The sequence below is a fragment of the Solanum dulcamara genome, chromosome 7 (assembly GCF_947179165.1).
Source record: "Solanum dulcamara chromosome 7, daSolDulc1.2, whole genome shotgun sequence".
Classification (NCBI taxonomy): domain Eukaryota; kingdom Viridiplantae; phylum Streptophyta; class Magnoliopsida; order Solanales; family Solanaceae; genus Solanum; species Solanum dulcamara.
The window spans coordinates 65,765,745-65,783,481 of NC_077243.1; positions in this window are offsets into that span (position 1 = coordinate 65,765,745).

Genomic DNA, 17,737 nt, shown 5'->3' on the forward strand with positions numbered 1-17,737 from the left:
GTGCACCACCAACAGCTAATGCACCTTAGTCAAATCATGTCACTGAATACCTAGTTATATGATAATTTTATTAAACATAAATAGATAAAACGAACCCTTAAACCATGTAGAATTAAATTGACACATTTTCTTTCCGAATCGAGTTGGAGGAAATTTAGAAATATCTGGTTGGCAAGGCCCTTATTGAATATAGTGTCTTCTCACTTCATCCCGTATTCTATGGCTATATTTATCAATTTGTATTCTTTCTCCAGGATCAGGTTTAAGTGATTGCAAATCAAACACATCTATAAGACTAGGAGAATTGTCTCTAAAACTAGAACTTGGTTGAGAAGAATTATATTTCTTCGAATATCTCTCCATTTTAATTTAAAGGAATCAACAATAAAATCCTACAAAATAAATTTTTTCCTCAAAATATAAGTAAACATAACATTATTAATATGGGAATGTCGGAATGACACCCTTCTTTTCATAGGTCAAGAAAAATAAAATATAATAATAAAGGAATCACACCCTTCACAAATCACAACTCACAAATCAAAAAATAAATAAACACAACTATTTCATTAGTAGAATCACACTCACTAATTCACACACCTCCTTTCATAAAACAACAAAAATAATATATAATGGAGGAATCACACTCCTCCTTTTATAAATTTATAATAAATATAAATAAATAAAAACAATAAAATAACAGGAAAAAAATAATTGAATAAGAGCAAAACCTGTTTTTTCCTTGGTCTACAATAACTGATGGGTCTTATGAAACAATAGAACTCCAATTTTTCTTATGCAAATGAAGAATAATTCTTGTGGATTTCTTAGCAGTGGATTTAATTGTGAGGAAAATGTTTCTTTAGAATTTTGTCGCTGCCTTCTGCCTTCTAGGGATTTAGGAATTTTAATTATTTTAAATTTAAGTAATGAATGAGGTAGGTTTAAGTAAAGAAAAAGGTGGAGCCGGAGAGATGAGGTGGTCAATTTTTATTTGTTTTTTGTTTAAATAAAAAGAGGTAGGGGCAAATAGAAAGCTAAATCTGGGCTGAATTTAAAAATAGGAAAACCTTACCTTTGTTGGGATTCAAACTCATAATGTTGAGATGGAAAGCCATAGCTTTGACTAGTGCACCCAAAGGCATTTTGAGAATAAGAGAGCACACTTAAATATATGATCCTTTTTTGGTCTATCTATGCAAATATACACAAAAAGATTTAAAAAGTTACCGGGTGCACATGCACCCTCATTGGACTATGTAGCTCCGTCTCTACGGGCCACTACCCTCTACAATCACGGAGTACACACGGAACATTCATTACAAACGTGGGTTAGTAGCTGCGAACGTGAAGCACTGGCCGAACATACTCCGAGATCGCAAGGCCACCACTCACAATCGCGAGGAACAAAAAAAGGAACACTCGCAATGCGGGCCTAAACACCGCGATCGCAAAGAAAGAAGGGTCCTGCACCAAAAACCAATGTAGGCTCAAACTTAAAAGTCTCCGATCATACCCTCAGAATTCGTTTGGGATTCGATAAAAATAAATCAAATATATTACCACACTGAATTTGACATTTTGGACTCAATAGATTTGTCAAATTTTCAAAAAAAATAGTTTTATTATGACAAATAAACCTTTGCGAACCCCTTTTAGGCCTAAAACTCAACTTTTAGCTTAAATTCCCAAAATGCATTATAAGGTCTTAAGGCTCCAACTGCACATTCAAATAGACCAAACTTGACATTCTGGGCACAATGGAACTAACATAATTCATATCCGACGCTTGAATGTTGATATGTAGACAAAGGTCAACTATTTCATAAAATTTTCACTCTAAGGCTAAAATTCACCAAAATCTCACCTGATCGCATCGGAGACCGCACCCACCAGTCTCACAACACAAACAAAGTATGAAAATGCTAAGGCGAAGAGGCAAATGGTCATTTCATACAAAAATGTAATTTTTCAAAAATTGTAACATTACACCTTTCTTCCCAAACCTTATCACACCCTTAGTGGGTGACACCATGAGCAAGACCTTTTTACCAATAGAAAAGGACACATCTCGAATATGCCTATCAACATAGTTGTCACCTTATCCATGGAATCCCTCAATAAATTTGTACCCCAAGGTCATACCTCAAATGAGTCAAATCATCTAACAGGAGATCTACACCTCCTCCCATACAAATTCTGAAATGGTACTATCAGAATTCTTGAATGGTAATTGTTGTTATAGACAAACATCGCAAGGGGTAAGAATTGATCCCAATGACCACCAAAATCTATAACACAAGCATGAATCATCTCCTCAAACACCTGAATAGTCTGCTCAGACTGATCATTGGTCTGAGGATGAAAAACGGTACTCAACTCAAGCTTGGTATCCATTTGCTATTGCATAGAGCTCCAGAAATGTGAGCTAAACTACATACCTCTATCACACACAATAGAGATAGGTACTCCATGTAACCAAACAATCTCACTGATATAGATCTTATCCCACTGCTCCACATTATATCTACTCTTTACCGAAATGAAATGAGCCAATTTGGTCATTCGATACACAATCACCCAAACAAAATCATACTTACCCAAAGTCAATGGTAATTCAGCCACGAAGTCCATACTGATATGCTCCTACTTTCACTTGGGAATAGGCATCCTCTACATTGTACAACCTAGTCTTTGATGCTCTTACTTCATTTGCTGGAAATTCAAACACTTAGACACAAAATCCACGATATCCTTCTTTATACCACACCACCAATAGTGTTGTTTCAAGTCATGAAACATATTTTTCGCAAGTCATGAAACATCTTTGTCACCCTTGGGTGAATAGAATACTTCAAATAGTAGACCTCTTCCAATATCATACACACCCAACTACCAACTCTAAGTACACAAATATGGCCTCAAAACTCCCTCTAGATCAAGAGAAGATGACTTAGATTCAACTTTCAACACTTTCTCCTGGATCATTCTCAACTTGTCATCATTAAACTGATGGGTACGGATTTGATCCATCAAGGTCGACCTAGCCTCCATAAAGGACAAAATAAGATGAGCTACTGAAATATCAAGTTAGACTAACTGTCTAGAAAACATGAACCTCCAATGCCAAAAGTTGCTTCTCTGCCTTAAAAAATGCTAAGATACCCATGCTAGGCACTTTCCGACTCAACGCATCCGTCACTACATTTTCCTTGCTCGAATGATAAAGAATGGTAATGTCATAGTCTTTCAACAACTCCAACCATCTACACTGCCTCATGTTCAAATTCTGCTCAGAAAAGAGATACCTAAGGTTATGATGACCGGTAAAGACTTCACAATGCACACCATAAAGGTAATGTCTCCAATACTTTTAAACAAAGACCTTTGTCGCTAACTCTAAATCATGAGTAGGGAAGTTCTTATTATGCAACTTTAACTTATGAGAAGCATAAGCTATAACTCTCTCTTTTAGAATCAACATCCACCTAAGCCAACACCTGAAGCATCATAAAATATCAAAAATATGACACCCTTCTTGAGAAATGCCAAAATAGGTGTTGAGGTCAATAACTCCTTCATCATTTGAAAGCTCATATTGCACTCATCTATCCACTAAAAGGCCACAGTCTTCTGAGTCAACTTAGTCAATAGAGCTGCGATGGAGGAGAAACTCCAGACAAACCAATAATAATAGCTCGTTAACCCAATAAAACTCAAAATCTCGATAGATGAAGTTGGTCTCACTCAATCACGAACCATCGCAACCTTGGACAGATCAACCCTAATCCCTTCCTTGGTCACCACTTGACCGAAGAAAGCAACAAACTCAAGCCAAAACTCATACTTGAAGAACTTTGCATACAACTTCTCCTCTCTCAATCTATGAAGTACTCTTCAAGTGACAAACAGGATTAGCCTCATTCTTAGAGTAAACCAAGATATCATTAATAAGTACAATCACGAAGTAAAACAAATAAGGTTGAAACACCTAGTTGATCCACTCCATAAAAGTGTTTAGGGCATTAGTCAACCCAAAAGACAAGACCAGAAACTTATAATTCCCATAATGAGTCTTGAAAGCGGAGTCCAAAATATCAGAATCCCAAACTCTCAATTGATGGTAGCTCGACCTCAAGTTAATCTTAGAAAATACTAATGCACCCTAAAGCTAATCAAATAAATCATCAATGTGTGGAAGAGAATACTTATTCTTGACTATAACCCTGATCAATTATCAATAATCGATATACATCCTGATAGTACCATCTTTATTCTTCAAGAATAAGACCGGTGCACCCCACGGTGAAACACTAAGCCAAATAAATGCTTTTTTCATCAAATCTTCCAATTATTCCTTCAATTCTTTTAACTCATCCGGAGCCATTCGATAAGGAGAAATAGAAATAGGCTTGGTTCTCGGCTCCAAATCAATCACAAAATCAAAATCGCGGTCCTAAGGAACAATCGATAATTCTATAGGAAACACATCCATGAACTCTCTCACCACTCTCCTAATATCTAAAGGTGATGAATCCTTGGTAAGATCAAGAACATGGCCCAAATAAGATAAGCAACCCTTCTCCGTTATACTGTCACAACCCAAAAATTGAGGTCATGATGGCACATATCCCAACACCCAACCTGATGTGCAAACCTAAAATTAAAACTCATACGAGACTCCCGAAAGGAGAAGTCAGGCCACAAAATAAACAAAAGTTGGACAAATCAAATATCCCAAAATAGGGTGTCATAAGTGTAGAGGGCATCTAATACAATGATCGAATCTGATATACATCATAAATCTTTGAATAATAGTAAAGACTAGAAATAAAAGCAAGAACTAATGGCGGTCCAAATCCCAAGACCTCACCACTAATCTGAATAGTAAAATATCCACAAGAGAAGGAGATCAGCTGTCGCGCAGAATACCCTGACTAGAATCTGCATCAAAAGGGACATAGAAGTAGGGGTGAGTACAATCCATATGTACTCAGTAGGTTTAACTGACTGCGTATAAGTAATTAATCAAAACTATGAGATAAACTAAGGAACACTTCCACCTACACGCAGAAAAGTCCCACTCCGGCTACAATGCCACCAATTTATATAGAACGGCACGAGTAAGTAAACACATAAATTTAGTTCAATGTCACAATTAAACATATCGATCGAATATCACAGGTATCAATGAAATGCAATGGAATGCATTAGGATGATACAATGATATGATAGTACGGTGGGATTAAGGCTGTCGCACAATCTGTCATATATACCTGCCAAGCTATGCAAGACCCATGGGGGTCTCACAGACCATATACCTTATCCCAATCTCAATGTATCAACTAACCCACCACCCAGCTTGTGGCCAAGGACTCATGATACTAATATCTCTTCTGGTTGCCACCTACTCGTGGTCAAGGATATATGAAAGGTGTCACATTTTTTTCTCAAAAAGAATTTTCCATAGTCCTCAACTTCCCAATGAATAATGATAATATGAATGAGGATGAATGCATTCACATCATATAATGCATGGAGGTCATATATAACTCAACATGTAATACAAGGTTCAAAGTTCTCAAAACTTAACCTAAACATGATATTCATCCTCAATAGACAGTAATGGGAAGGAAATGCCTCAAATTAAGTGTTCACCAATTTTCTACAATATTTCAATACTCATATATGCTCAAAACCCCCAACTCAACCCCTCATGCGGGCATCTTCAGTCAAATAACCATTTCCCATCTCTAACTCAATTAAGGCATGGATTACATAGTCTCAACACAGATAAGATATCAAATAAGGCCCACATACGGGCTATACAACACATATCAGCCCGCACACAGGCATCACAATATAAATAAGCCCCCACACGGGCATCTCAAAGCAAATTAACAATCCCAAACAACACTAAACCCTCATTCCAAAGTCTACAACATAGAATATGATTAATCACCCCAACTCAACCCCAAGAAGGATAGTTAAATCTACCTCAATTGACGAAACCTCACTCGAATGCTATACTGGATGAACAAACTTTGAATTAAATGCTTAAAATGAAAACTAACTATCAAGAATGAAATATATGTGTCATAAAGAGTCCAACGACACCTATATTGATAGGTTTCGGAACCAGGGGTAAAATAGTCCAAATATTGATCAATTTTGAAAAGGATCGAATCTGAATTTTCTTTTGAAAACATGTTCTACTCATTGAGGAGAATGTATAGTTAAAATACCATTAAAATAGGCCAAGAAACAAGTTAGAAATCAATGAACCCGAATTGAAATTTAAGAACTAAAACCCCCAACAATTCTCACTTAAAACCAGACTTTTTCAAGGATTTAGGAAAGGAAATTCATAGATAAATGATGGGGAATTGAAAAGGAAATTACCCACATGAAAACCTTCAAGAACTTGGCCCAAAATCACCTACTCAAAGCTAAATATCGATAACAATGATGGTTTTAGAGAAATGGGACTGATTTCACGACCTAACAATGTTCAGGTCATTTTTACACATCGCAATCGCGAGTCATTAAATCTCGCGATAGCGAAGCACAAAGACATTACCCTTCGCGATCGCGGAGACACCCCCCCCCCCCATGATCGCGAAGCACACTAGAAGAAAAGACCCTTCGCAATTGCGGCACCCACCCTTGCAATCGTGGAGCCCATACACCCAATACATCACGATCGTGTGACCCCATATCGCAATGAAAGAAATGTGTTGCACCAGAAACAAGATCACAACATCTTTTCCATGTTTAAATATGCTCTCAGTTGGACCCTCGAAAATTATTTGAGGTTTGATAAAAATAAATCGGATTTTTTATTGTACTGAATTCGATATTCTAGACTCAATGGAATCGTCAGATTTTCAAAAAGGAGTTGTTTTGAAAAAAAAATAACCTCTTGTACCCCTTATTGGCCTAAAACTCAACTTTTGGCCTAAAAACTCAAAATGGCGATCAAGGTCTCGGGGCTCTAAGTCAATGTTCAACTAGACCAAACTCGATGTTCCAGACGCAACAGAATTGACAAAATTCTCATCCGATGCTCGGATCTCTAAATGTTCACCGAAGTCAAATTAACTCATTCAAGACCACACTTTCTAACTTATGACCTCAAATTCATGTATCAACCCCAAATTTGATTCTGACGACTCTCCTAGATCAATTTCCATATTTCGGAACTACTGGAATCGATAAAATTCCATTCCAAGAATCGAAACTCTGAATGGTATAAAATCTCACTTTTAGAACCACTTAAGCCTTAAAATTCAAGAACTTACACAATTTACAAACCATTAAGATGTTGACACTTTCAACTACACAAATCGATCAAATAACACTCGGGGGCACTACGATAGGGCTAAAATGGTAATTTCACAAAAAAATTGAAAATGACCCTTAAGGTAATTACAACATCCACTACTAAAAATGATGTTCATCCTCGAACATAAAATAAGGAGAGTACCTGGATTCTCAAAAAGATGAAGGTACCGAACCCGCATATCAAACTCTACTTCCCAAGTTGCCTTCTCAACAGGCCAATGCCTCCACTATACCTTGATCGAAGCGATCTCCTTGGTCCTGAGTCTATGAAGTTGCCTATCTAGGATAGTTGTTGGCTCCTCCTGATAATTCAAATTCGGACCCAACTCTACCGCATCATAAAAAATCACAAGGGACTCATCCATTATATATTTGCAGAGCATGGAGACATGAAACACCGGATGAATAGCTGATAATCTAGGGCTCAAGGACAACTCATAAGTCACCCTGCCCATTCTCCTTAGAATCTCAAACTGGTCAACAAATATCGGGCTAAGCTTTCCCTTCTTCTCGAACCTCATCACACCCTTCATGGCCGATATTTTAGGCCACACATAATCACCCACCATGAACCCTCATGTCAGCATAGCTCTTCTAACGACTCTGGGTTATCAATAGTTGACTCTGAATCAAGCATACCCATTTCATAGCATCTCGAGTAAGTCAGTATCCAATGTTTTAACCACAATGAAATCATACCACCAAATGGGTGATCAGCACCTACGACCATATAATGCCTTAAATAGTGTCATCTGAATGTTGGAGTGACAATTGTTATTATAGGAAAACTCTTCTAAGGGCAAGTGTTGGTCCCATCGGGCACCAAAATCAATCACACAGGCCCTAAGAATATCCTCCAACACCTGAATAGTCCACTCATATTAGCCATCAATCTAGGGATGAAATGTTGAACTCATGTTTAGACGCGTACCCAAACCACGCTACATGGCGAATGAGGAACCCGAAAGTACCTCAAACAAGCCTCTTAGCATTCTTTTATCCTTTCATAGGTAATGATAATAAATAAATAAACGGAAATCATAATTGAAAATCATCAACTTACATATGTCCAACAATACCTCTAACTTTTAGATTTAACGAGGCTAAGACAAGTTCCTAGCTCACCCTCAATCTTAATAGAAGGAAATACCATAGTAAGTGTCTAAAGATCTCAACACATCATAAGCTAGAAAGATAAAGGAGTATTGTTCCTGAAACATAGGAACTCACCAAATGTATTCTTCAAATGAGATCTCAACTAGCCACGTGGAGGTGAACGAGGAGAAGCACTAGTTCCTACATGGTGATATCATGTAGGCAAAAGAGTATGCGTTAGTACTTTGAATATACTAAGTATGTAAGCATGCATGAACATTGAGAAAACATTAAAATATTTATGTAATATGAAACATAATGCAATGCATGTATAATGAATCATAAAGATATCCTTTAAAACATTCATTTGTGAAAGATGACCATAACCGACATCTAAGACCATGCGAGCTATTACATGAAATCCAACATAACCCCCTACGTTGGCCGGGGAGACTACTTACCGGGTAGAACTTCATCAACTTCATTCATTTCTTTAACTTTAACTTTAAGGGCTTTCATGGATCCAGTAGCCTAAGCCTACAAGGGCTCCTATGTTGGCACATAGTTAATGAGACAAGGGGTTGCTACTAGGATTCCCTTACTGAATCCCAACTCAATGCCCCATTTGGTGCTAAGTCAATCCCAGGAATAGTTTAATACTTCAAAATATTCATAGCATATAACTTGAAAATTCAAAACATCATATTCGGTGGAATAGCTCATTAAAATATTTGGTTATTCAAATATGCAAGAATTGTCCTTATTGCATAAAGAATCCATCATTCATATCATTTCATCATTCTTTTATTTCATAACTCCCTTTTAATTATAGACATTGCTTTCATAAATATTCATTTGGAGTCAAAGCTTTCAAGTCAAACTTCATTGAAAATATAGTAAAACTAGGTAGGTTCAAATCACTTCAACTTACAAACATGTATGTAAATTAATATGCATAAATATTTTGAAATTCATTAATTAAAAATCATGCTTTAAACAACCCATCATAAATTTCAAAGACCTTTAAAGAGATAAATAGAGAAATTACTTGCAAACCATCAATTCATACATCTGAAATAATGTTGCATCAAAATAGACCAATTATCATTAGTTTAACCATTATTCATGCTATTAAGTAAAAATAAGAATTACTCATAAGAAAATATTACTTGAAATCAACATATTTAATTGAAAGAGTTTTTGGACTACATGAGTGGAAGAACCCATGGATAAACACCCACATAACATATAGTAAAGCTTAAAGAAAATAAACATAGTTTATCATATAATTAAAATACTTTAGGCATGAGAGTAGAATAAATACTCTCATTGAATCCTTACATACCTGGAATTCGAAGCGTTACTCAAAATCGAAGGACTTAATGAACACTCTTGAATCCTAGCCTCTTCTCCTCGCCGGAGCGTTTTGTGTACTATCCGGAGTATATGAATTACCAGAATAGTATTTCTACACTAATAAGAACTAAAACTATATTTTGAGAATGAGTAAAGGAGTGTATAGAGAAAAGAGTTGCTTGAGAAAGCTTGATGAACAAAATGATGAAATAAGATGGTATTTATAGGTGTGAAGGAGGGACCTAACAATAATTAAAATAATTATAAAGAAAAATCTAAAAATTTAATAGAAGATTGTGATGTCATGGGTGATGTCAAATGGAGGACTATTGATGTCATGGATGATGTCAAATGGATCTAGATCTTTCCATGGTTGGTGAGATGAACCTTCTTTTAACGAAATACCATTTTTCGGATCTGCGTTTGAACAAGATTACTTCCTCATTAGGATTTGGTGTCTCATATGAATTGTTTCCCTAGAGGTATAATTTCATGTCGTTTAAGAATCAACTAATTTGGAATATCCTACAGTGAGATATGATCTTTCTTCTACAACACTCCATTTTGTCACAGCACCTTATCTTACAACAATTAATTTATTTGACCTACTTAACCTTCAAAACGTAAAATATGATCTTCACAAAATTATAGGTAATGATGTTGGAGTTATTCAGAAATTTGTATCACCTAATTTGGACAATCCTATGAAATGTTATACCCAAAATACAGAAGTTGTATCATTTTCATCGAGATTGGAACATCATATACAACGTTTTTAAGGGGTGCTACAACTGTTACTCTAATTTTTATTATTCTCACTTTTCACTACCTTTAACATTACATTTCGTATTATCAAAATTACTATTATTATCATATTACAAACTTCTTTAAAATAAGTTGTCATTACTTTATTTCAAGTTTATACTTACCAAATTAATTGTAACTCGATATTTATGTCTATAATATTTTAATTTTATTAATGGTGAATTTCATGATATTAGTACTTTACCTTTTGAATTTTAATTATGAACTTTTATCGCATAATTATTGATTATCAAATGAAAAGCTCAAAAGAATTAATTTTAAAATGGAAAAAGGCCATGAAAGTATGTCCATCCCCAACCTATTTGCAAGTCTAAAGTCAGCAATTTGGCTATCCAAAACACAACCCAATTTAACCTAAATAGGCCAATACGTTTTAGCCAAGTTCCCTAAACATAACTCAAATATTAAGCCCTTATTCAATGACAAATCTGTCCAAAATAGGCCCAAACGCAGCAACCCAACTACCCAATGAACACACCCATTTCACTTATCTTAACCTAACCCATTTCACTTATCTTCCTCTTCCATTTTTGTGTATAAACTCAATTTGTCAACAACGCCAGAATTGGGCCATTCCATTTTCATGCAAATCTCAACAACTATCTAACTTTTAAAGATTCAATCAGCGCATAAGGCCAAAACACTTTTAAGAGTTCTGATTTTCTCCATTGAAAAGTAGATTTGGCTAGTTTTTTTATTCAAATTTCGAACGGGTCTTTTGACTCGAATTTTTAAAATCAAGCCTCTCAAATCCCACCAAAAATCAAGAATCCTAAATTTTTCTGATAAATATTTACATTCAGATCAAATTAGAGGAATTCTTGGTCGCCCCTCATCTCTTTAAACTAGTTATTTTCTCCTTTGAACAAGAGTTACTCAGCTTTCTCTTATTTTCGGATTTCTCTTCTTGCATTTGGCTTCCCAATTGAACAACTTGTGTTTTCATTTCGTCTATTGACAGCCATCCATGTTAGATTGTAGATCTAAGGCCGAGATCGAGATATACACCCTAGTTCACTGCTCCAAAAAAGGTCAGTATCCATCCTCTTTTCAGTTTTGCTATTTTCGAATTTAAGTGTGTGATTTTGTTTCGAGTATTCTTGTCATGCCTCTGTTTTGTTTCAATATCTTAGTCTCTATTTTAGCATGAATATTCTACTTAAGAATCAGTGTACATAGTTAACATTAATTATGGATACATTTTTAAAGAGAAATTGTTGATTTGTTCACTCACTGAACATGTGATTAACTCTATCGTTGGTCTATTTTCTATGTTCTAAAATTCATATTGCTTGTTCTTACTTCGTAATCTATATGAGAAGACTTAAAAATGAGTTATGAACGTTAGAAGGGCAGCTACTGATTCATATAAGTTTGAGCTCGTCAAAGATGTGCAAAGTTTCAAATAATTTTGTTGCTCTACTAAAAAGAAAATTTGTTTTCTATAGCCTACCTAAAATGTTGTTTTTACTTACTTTCCTATTAACTCCCAGCTGCTTTGATTAATTATAAGAATATACATGAGGTTTCTCGTCTTAATAATCGACTGAATCTAAATGAAAGCTTATAAAAAATACTCCTAAGTGTTTGTTATCTCCCTGTTGTAGATATGTTTATAAATTAGAGTTCTAAAATTATTAAAGATTGTCGAATGGATTCGAGTTAATAAAAGAATGCTTATTTATTTAAAAGCTATACATAAACATGTTTGTCCATTTGAGGTATCTGAATATTGGATTATGAATTTTCTGACCATGAAAAGTTGCTTTATTGAGACTTCCGAATTGAAAACTTGCTTCACGACTTCATTTTTCTCTTGCAAATGGTATGTTGTAGGACATTGGTAGAGGTGTAGTTTAACTTTACTTTTTATTTAGTAAGCTTAGGGAGTGATAATTGATTAACTATGCAGATTTTCCATTAAATTTTCACAGTCAAGTTGGCTAAATATTTGTCATTTCTACTCTCTTCTTTTATTAGAAGATTATGTGTGTTATATACTTGTACATAAAATGGGACTTTAAAACATTTGACATGTAAAATTATAGTCTTAGTTTGGGTTCATGAGCTGCTGTTAGTTTTGGTTTCTAATTTTATTTGTTGGCATCCTTATACACGTATAAGAATCAAATTATCCTTCTCTAATTCTTATATGTTCTTCTCTTTGCATATGTATTCGGCGCGAACGAATTTGGAGTCTTAAGGCTAGACTAACCCATATGGAGTCTCGAAATGAGACTCGACACTACCTCTTATCCGAGCAAGGAGTCATCACTCTATATTCTTAAGTCACACCCTATAGCAAGAAAAGCAAGCGACATGCTCGGGGTGCCTATGGTGTCCTTTTTCCTTTCCTTCCTTATTTGCTTAAATTATTTATGATCTTTAATTTATTGGTTTGTTTGGGATTTATTTCTTGAACTTGGGACAATGTTTGGACCCATTAGTAACTTGGAGCTAGTTGTAAAAATGTTAGTTAATCATAGAACATCTTGTTTAGCTAAATACATGGTTTAGTAGCCCAAATATGATGCTCCAAATACTCCCTTTAACCTCAGAAAAAAAAAAGATTTTAATGACTTATTATTTACTCTCATATTTAAATAAGCATGTTTTAAAGAAGTCAAATTCATTTTTAATCATTGAAGCACTTGATCAAAGATTGGTACTCTATCTTATTTAAGTATTAGTACGTTAAATACTTTAGTTATAATATGAAAACAAAGCACATTTTTAGTACATGTTTTGGCTTTCAAAAAATGATTGAATTAATTTTAGTTCAATACTAAGAGAAGATGGTTGAACTTGCAACTTTGTTTTACATACTCAAACTCATGACAAATATATATATATATATATATATATATATATATATATATATATATATATATATATAAAAGAGATTGCATTTAATTTTCCAAATTGATGCTTTCACTAATTTTAATTATTGGTATTTTTATATATACTATCTATCTACTTAAGTGAATTTTGAAGCCTCAAATATTTTTTTATATGGTACTTCTCCTAAAACACTTATAATATGTCTTTTGTAAGTTATATTTACATTTACGTCATATTTTTAATTAAGTCTTATATTAACCTAAGTTTGGTCGGTAATCATTTTTAACGAATCTTAAAGGATGTTTAACCCCTTCCCTTTAGGATAATTAGAACCCTTACCTAGAATCAAATAAGTTAAGTAGACCACTAATTGGAGTTTATTTTTAGCATTACATTAGTTAATTATTTAGGTATCCTAATTTACATTTTAAAAAATAATTAGGGGGCGACTCCTTAAGTTAAATAATTTAGAAATCATCAATATATTGTACACCGTTTGACCTCGAGTTAAAATGGAGTATAACAGCTTGGCGACTCCGCTGGGGACTATTAGTCTCTAAACCATAACATACTTAGGTTATTGATTAGTGTTTTCTTTATATTTGTATATTTTACCTTAATTGTTTGATGTTTTATTTATGTGATTATTTATTTGCTATTTTCTTGATATTTATTGTATGTTTATAATTTTTATTGCTTTATTTAATTCTATATTTGTTAGTGCTTTATAAATTGTCATTCCGTTCATACTTCCTCCAATTTTGAAAAATTGACACTATCACACATACACGTGAGGTGTGTTTTGGGCACCCACAAAATTTTTTCAAAAATCCCAAAATTTAGGAGAGTTGACATATGTGCGGGGGTGTTCGGATCTTTTTTCGTGTGACCGTGTAGACTTCTCACTCGAGTTATCCGCTCGAGAACCTTTTTTCTAGTGAGCAAAATCTTAGAAAAACATAAGATGGAGTTTTGCTTCCCCTCCAATCTAGGTCATGCATGCATGCATACACCTTAGGTAGGTTGATCCTTGGTTTCAACTCCACATTTAGAAAAACTACCCACATGTCGACGGGTTTTACGAACCAATGACTAATAAGCATATTTTGTGCAATGTGATAATGATAGACGGATCCAAGCCTAATTTTGACGTTGTGAGTTTGGAAAATGTATCCTCATTTTATTAATTTGTATTGTAGGATGGATTCATTTCCCCAAGTGCCTAAAAATAGGATGGTTGAGGGAGTCATGTACAAATTGAAGAGATGGTGGAAAAATTGAAGGCCTTGTGAGCGATCAGCAGTTACAAAAAATTGGGGTTCCTCACTATACTATTAAAGATCTCCCCCGTAAAATAGGTGGTTAGAGCGTTACTTTTATTTTGGGATCTAGATCGTGTTGTATTTGCATTCAGGGACTTTGAGCTAACACCTACGTTGGAGGAAATCCATTATTTCACTAGTTTGAAGTATCGAAGAAGAGGTCAGATTATTCCATACAACCAGTCAAGAAAGAATTTTTTTCGATATTTAGGATTGAAAAACACCAAGAAAAGTGGGTGCTTCGAACATAATTGGGTTTCCTTGGATTACTTATATGGGAGGTACGGATGCTCAGACAGTTACAAGTTATTTCAAAAAGAGTTCTCTTGTACTTCTACACATTAGCAAGTTAACCGTCCTATTGCATTTGTTGTGGCTTTACTGGAAACTTTGGTACTCCTACGAGAACATGGGAAGATTAGCACTTGTATATGCTATGTGGCTTCAGCTCTTTTCAAAGGAGTTGACGGAAAATCAATCACCTTGGTTCCTATGATTTTTGCTGAAATACTCTCAGCCCTTGGAAAGTGTAAAAGAAGGGAAACAAGCTTCTTTGAAGGTTGCAATCTTCTTTTACAAATGTGGGCGATAGAAAATTTTTACCAACGTTACAACATGGTAGACATATGCTTTAGTTATACAAATCATATTAACAGTTTTTATGATAGGATGAAAAGGTTTGTGTCTCCAGTTGGTACTAATGATTGGTACGAGTTCTTGATTTCCAGCAGTAGTGACCAAATTCAATGGAAATATCCACTACTCTCATGTCCTATTTCCTACATAAGATGTGGCGGGTTTTACAACATCGATCTTATCGAATTGGGAGGTCTCCAGCCATATGCTTCGATACACGTGCTCCAATAGTTTGGTCAAGCACAAATGATTCCTCTACGAGCAAATATTAAATTTTCTGAAATTTCCTTCAGATCAAACTTTAAAGTCCCTAGAGCTGATGAGATTCTTCATGAATGGGATAATGTTATCATGAAAAAGGTAGGAAATATACCAGTAAGAAGAATTCCAGAATATCAGACATGGCTTCAAGAGGATCTCAATAGCATAAGCCCCGAAGGTGAGCAAGGTTTTGAAGATATTAGGGCAGCAATTTGGATACAACATTGTCATCTTGAAACCAAAATAGTTACACTAGAGATGTGGGCTCAAATGGCGAATATAATGCGGATTCTGGATAATGCGAGAGCAGGGCCTAGCAATGTTGGAGCATCATCCTTCTACCCTCCACCATCTTTATTAAAGAGCATAAATTAGGCCAAATCTTAGGATTATTTCCATATTAAGTCATATTTTCATGTATTTTTGTGGTTATTGTACCCTTCTATTGTTATTTAATGAAAAATTGGTCTTTTGTCTTCCAAACTCGATTTGTCTCAAGTTAATGACTTGGATCAACGTATCATAATATCGTTTATTTGGCATTTAGGCCCACCTCTGGCACAAAAGAGGTCCCGTGCATATTAGGACGCATTTGTCTTATTGATTTCTCCTCTTACTATGTGATTTATTTGTTATGTGATACATGATTTCTTCTTTCTCAACACTATTTGCCTATTGATTGATTGAAGCAACAATTATTCGATTTATACTAACATTTTTCTCTATTGTCTTACGGCGGTTCTTTTTTCTTTTTTTGATTTATTTCCCCAAAGGTTGATTTGTGTTAACTACGAACTGGAAGATCATCCATACTTCACTAGATCAAAAGATCGATCATCCACCGATATGACTGAGTCAAGTGCATTCGATCAAAGTGGTTTTAGACTAGTCACTATACCAAGAGATGAACCTGAGGCTTCAGAAGGAAGGGATCCAATCCCTTTTGATGAACACATTGCTAACCAGATGCAACAAATGGCCAATATGCAAAGTGAAATCGATCGACTTTGAAACCTTACTAATTTGTCCATCAGCCTAAATACACCACTTCCTGAACATAGGATAAGTATAACTATTCCACTTGTTGACTCTCCCTCACCTCAAGACTTTCCACCAAATCTTTTGCTTCTCAAAACCAATCTGACTGCTCCTAGACAACCCATAAACCAACCACAAGTCACTTTTACAAATATCAACTCACAACAAACCAATCCACTACTTTTCACTACCTCATACATTTCCCAAACTCCAGTCCTCCAAACTACATCACTTACCCAAGCTCCACTCACGAAACTATTCCACTTACCCAAACTACCCCACTCACCCAAACCAACTCCCTCACCCCAAAATACCAAGCGACCCAATATGTATTGGTGATACACACTGCAATTCCTAACACACAATATGTGCCACAAGTATATGTAGCGGAAACTCAATATTTTGTTACCCCATTGCCAGTCATGCTAGAAGTCGATCCATATGAGGAGATGGAGAAAGAGGCCAGGTCAAAAATAGATGAAAGTGTAGCTAGGGAGATTCATGATTTAAAGGAAACATTCAAAAGTATCCAAGTACACAAGGGGTGTGAAGGGCTTGAGTATGAGGATTTATGTGTTCATCTCGATGTTGAGTTGCCTGTGCGATATAAGGTACCAAAATTTGATGTGTTTGATGGGAAGGGAAATCCTTGAGCTTATTTAAGATCATATTGTGACAAGCTAGTTGGAGTGGGGAAATATGAGGCCATTAGAATGAAGTTATTTATAACGAGTTTAAGAGGAGAAGCCCTGGATTGGTACATAAGTCAGGATCCGAAGAAATGACGCAGTTGGAATACCATGGCACAAGAGTTCATGGATAGATTCAAGTTTATTATTGAGGCTATACCAGATAGGTTCTATTTGATAAAGTTGGAAAAAAAGTCAACAGAGTCTTTCAGAGAGTATACTATGAGGTGGAGGCCACAAAAATTCAACCTCTGATGACGAAAAGCGAGATGACCTCTCTTTCTATACAATCTCAAAAAGATGCAATGTACTATGAAAAAATGATAAGTG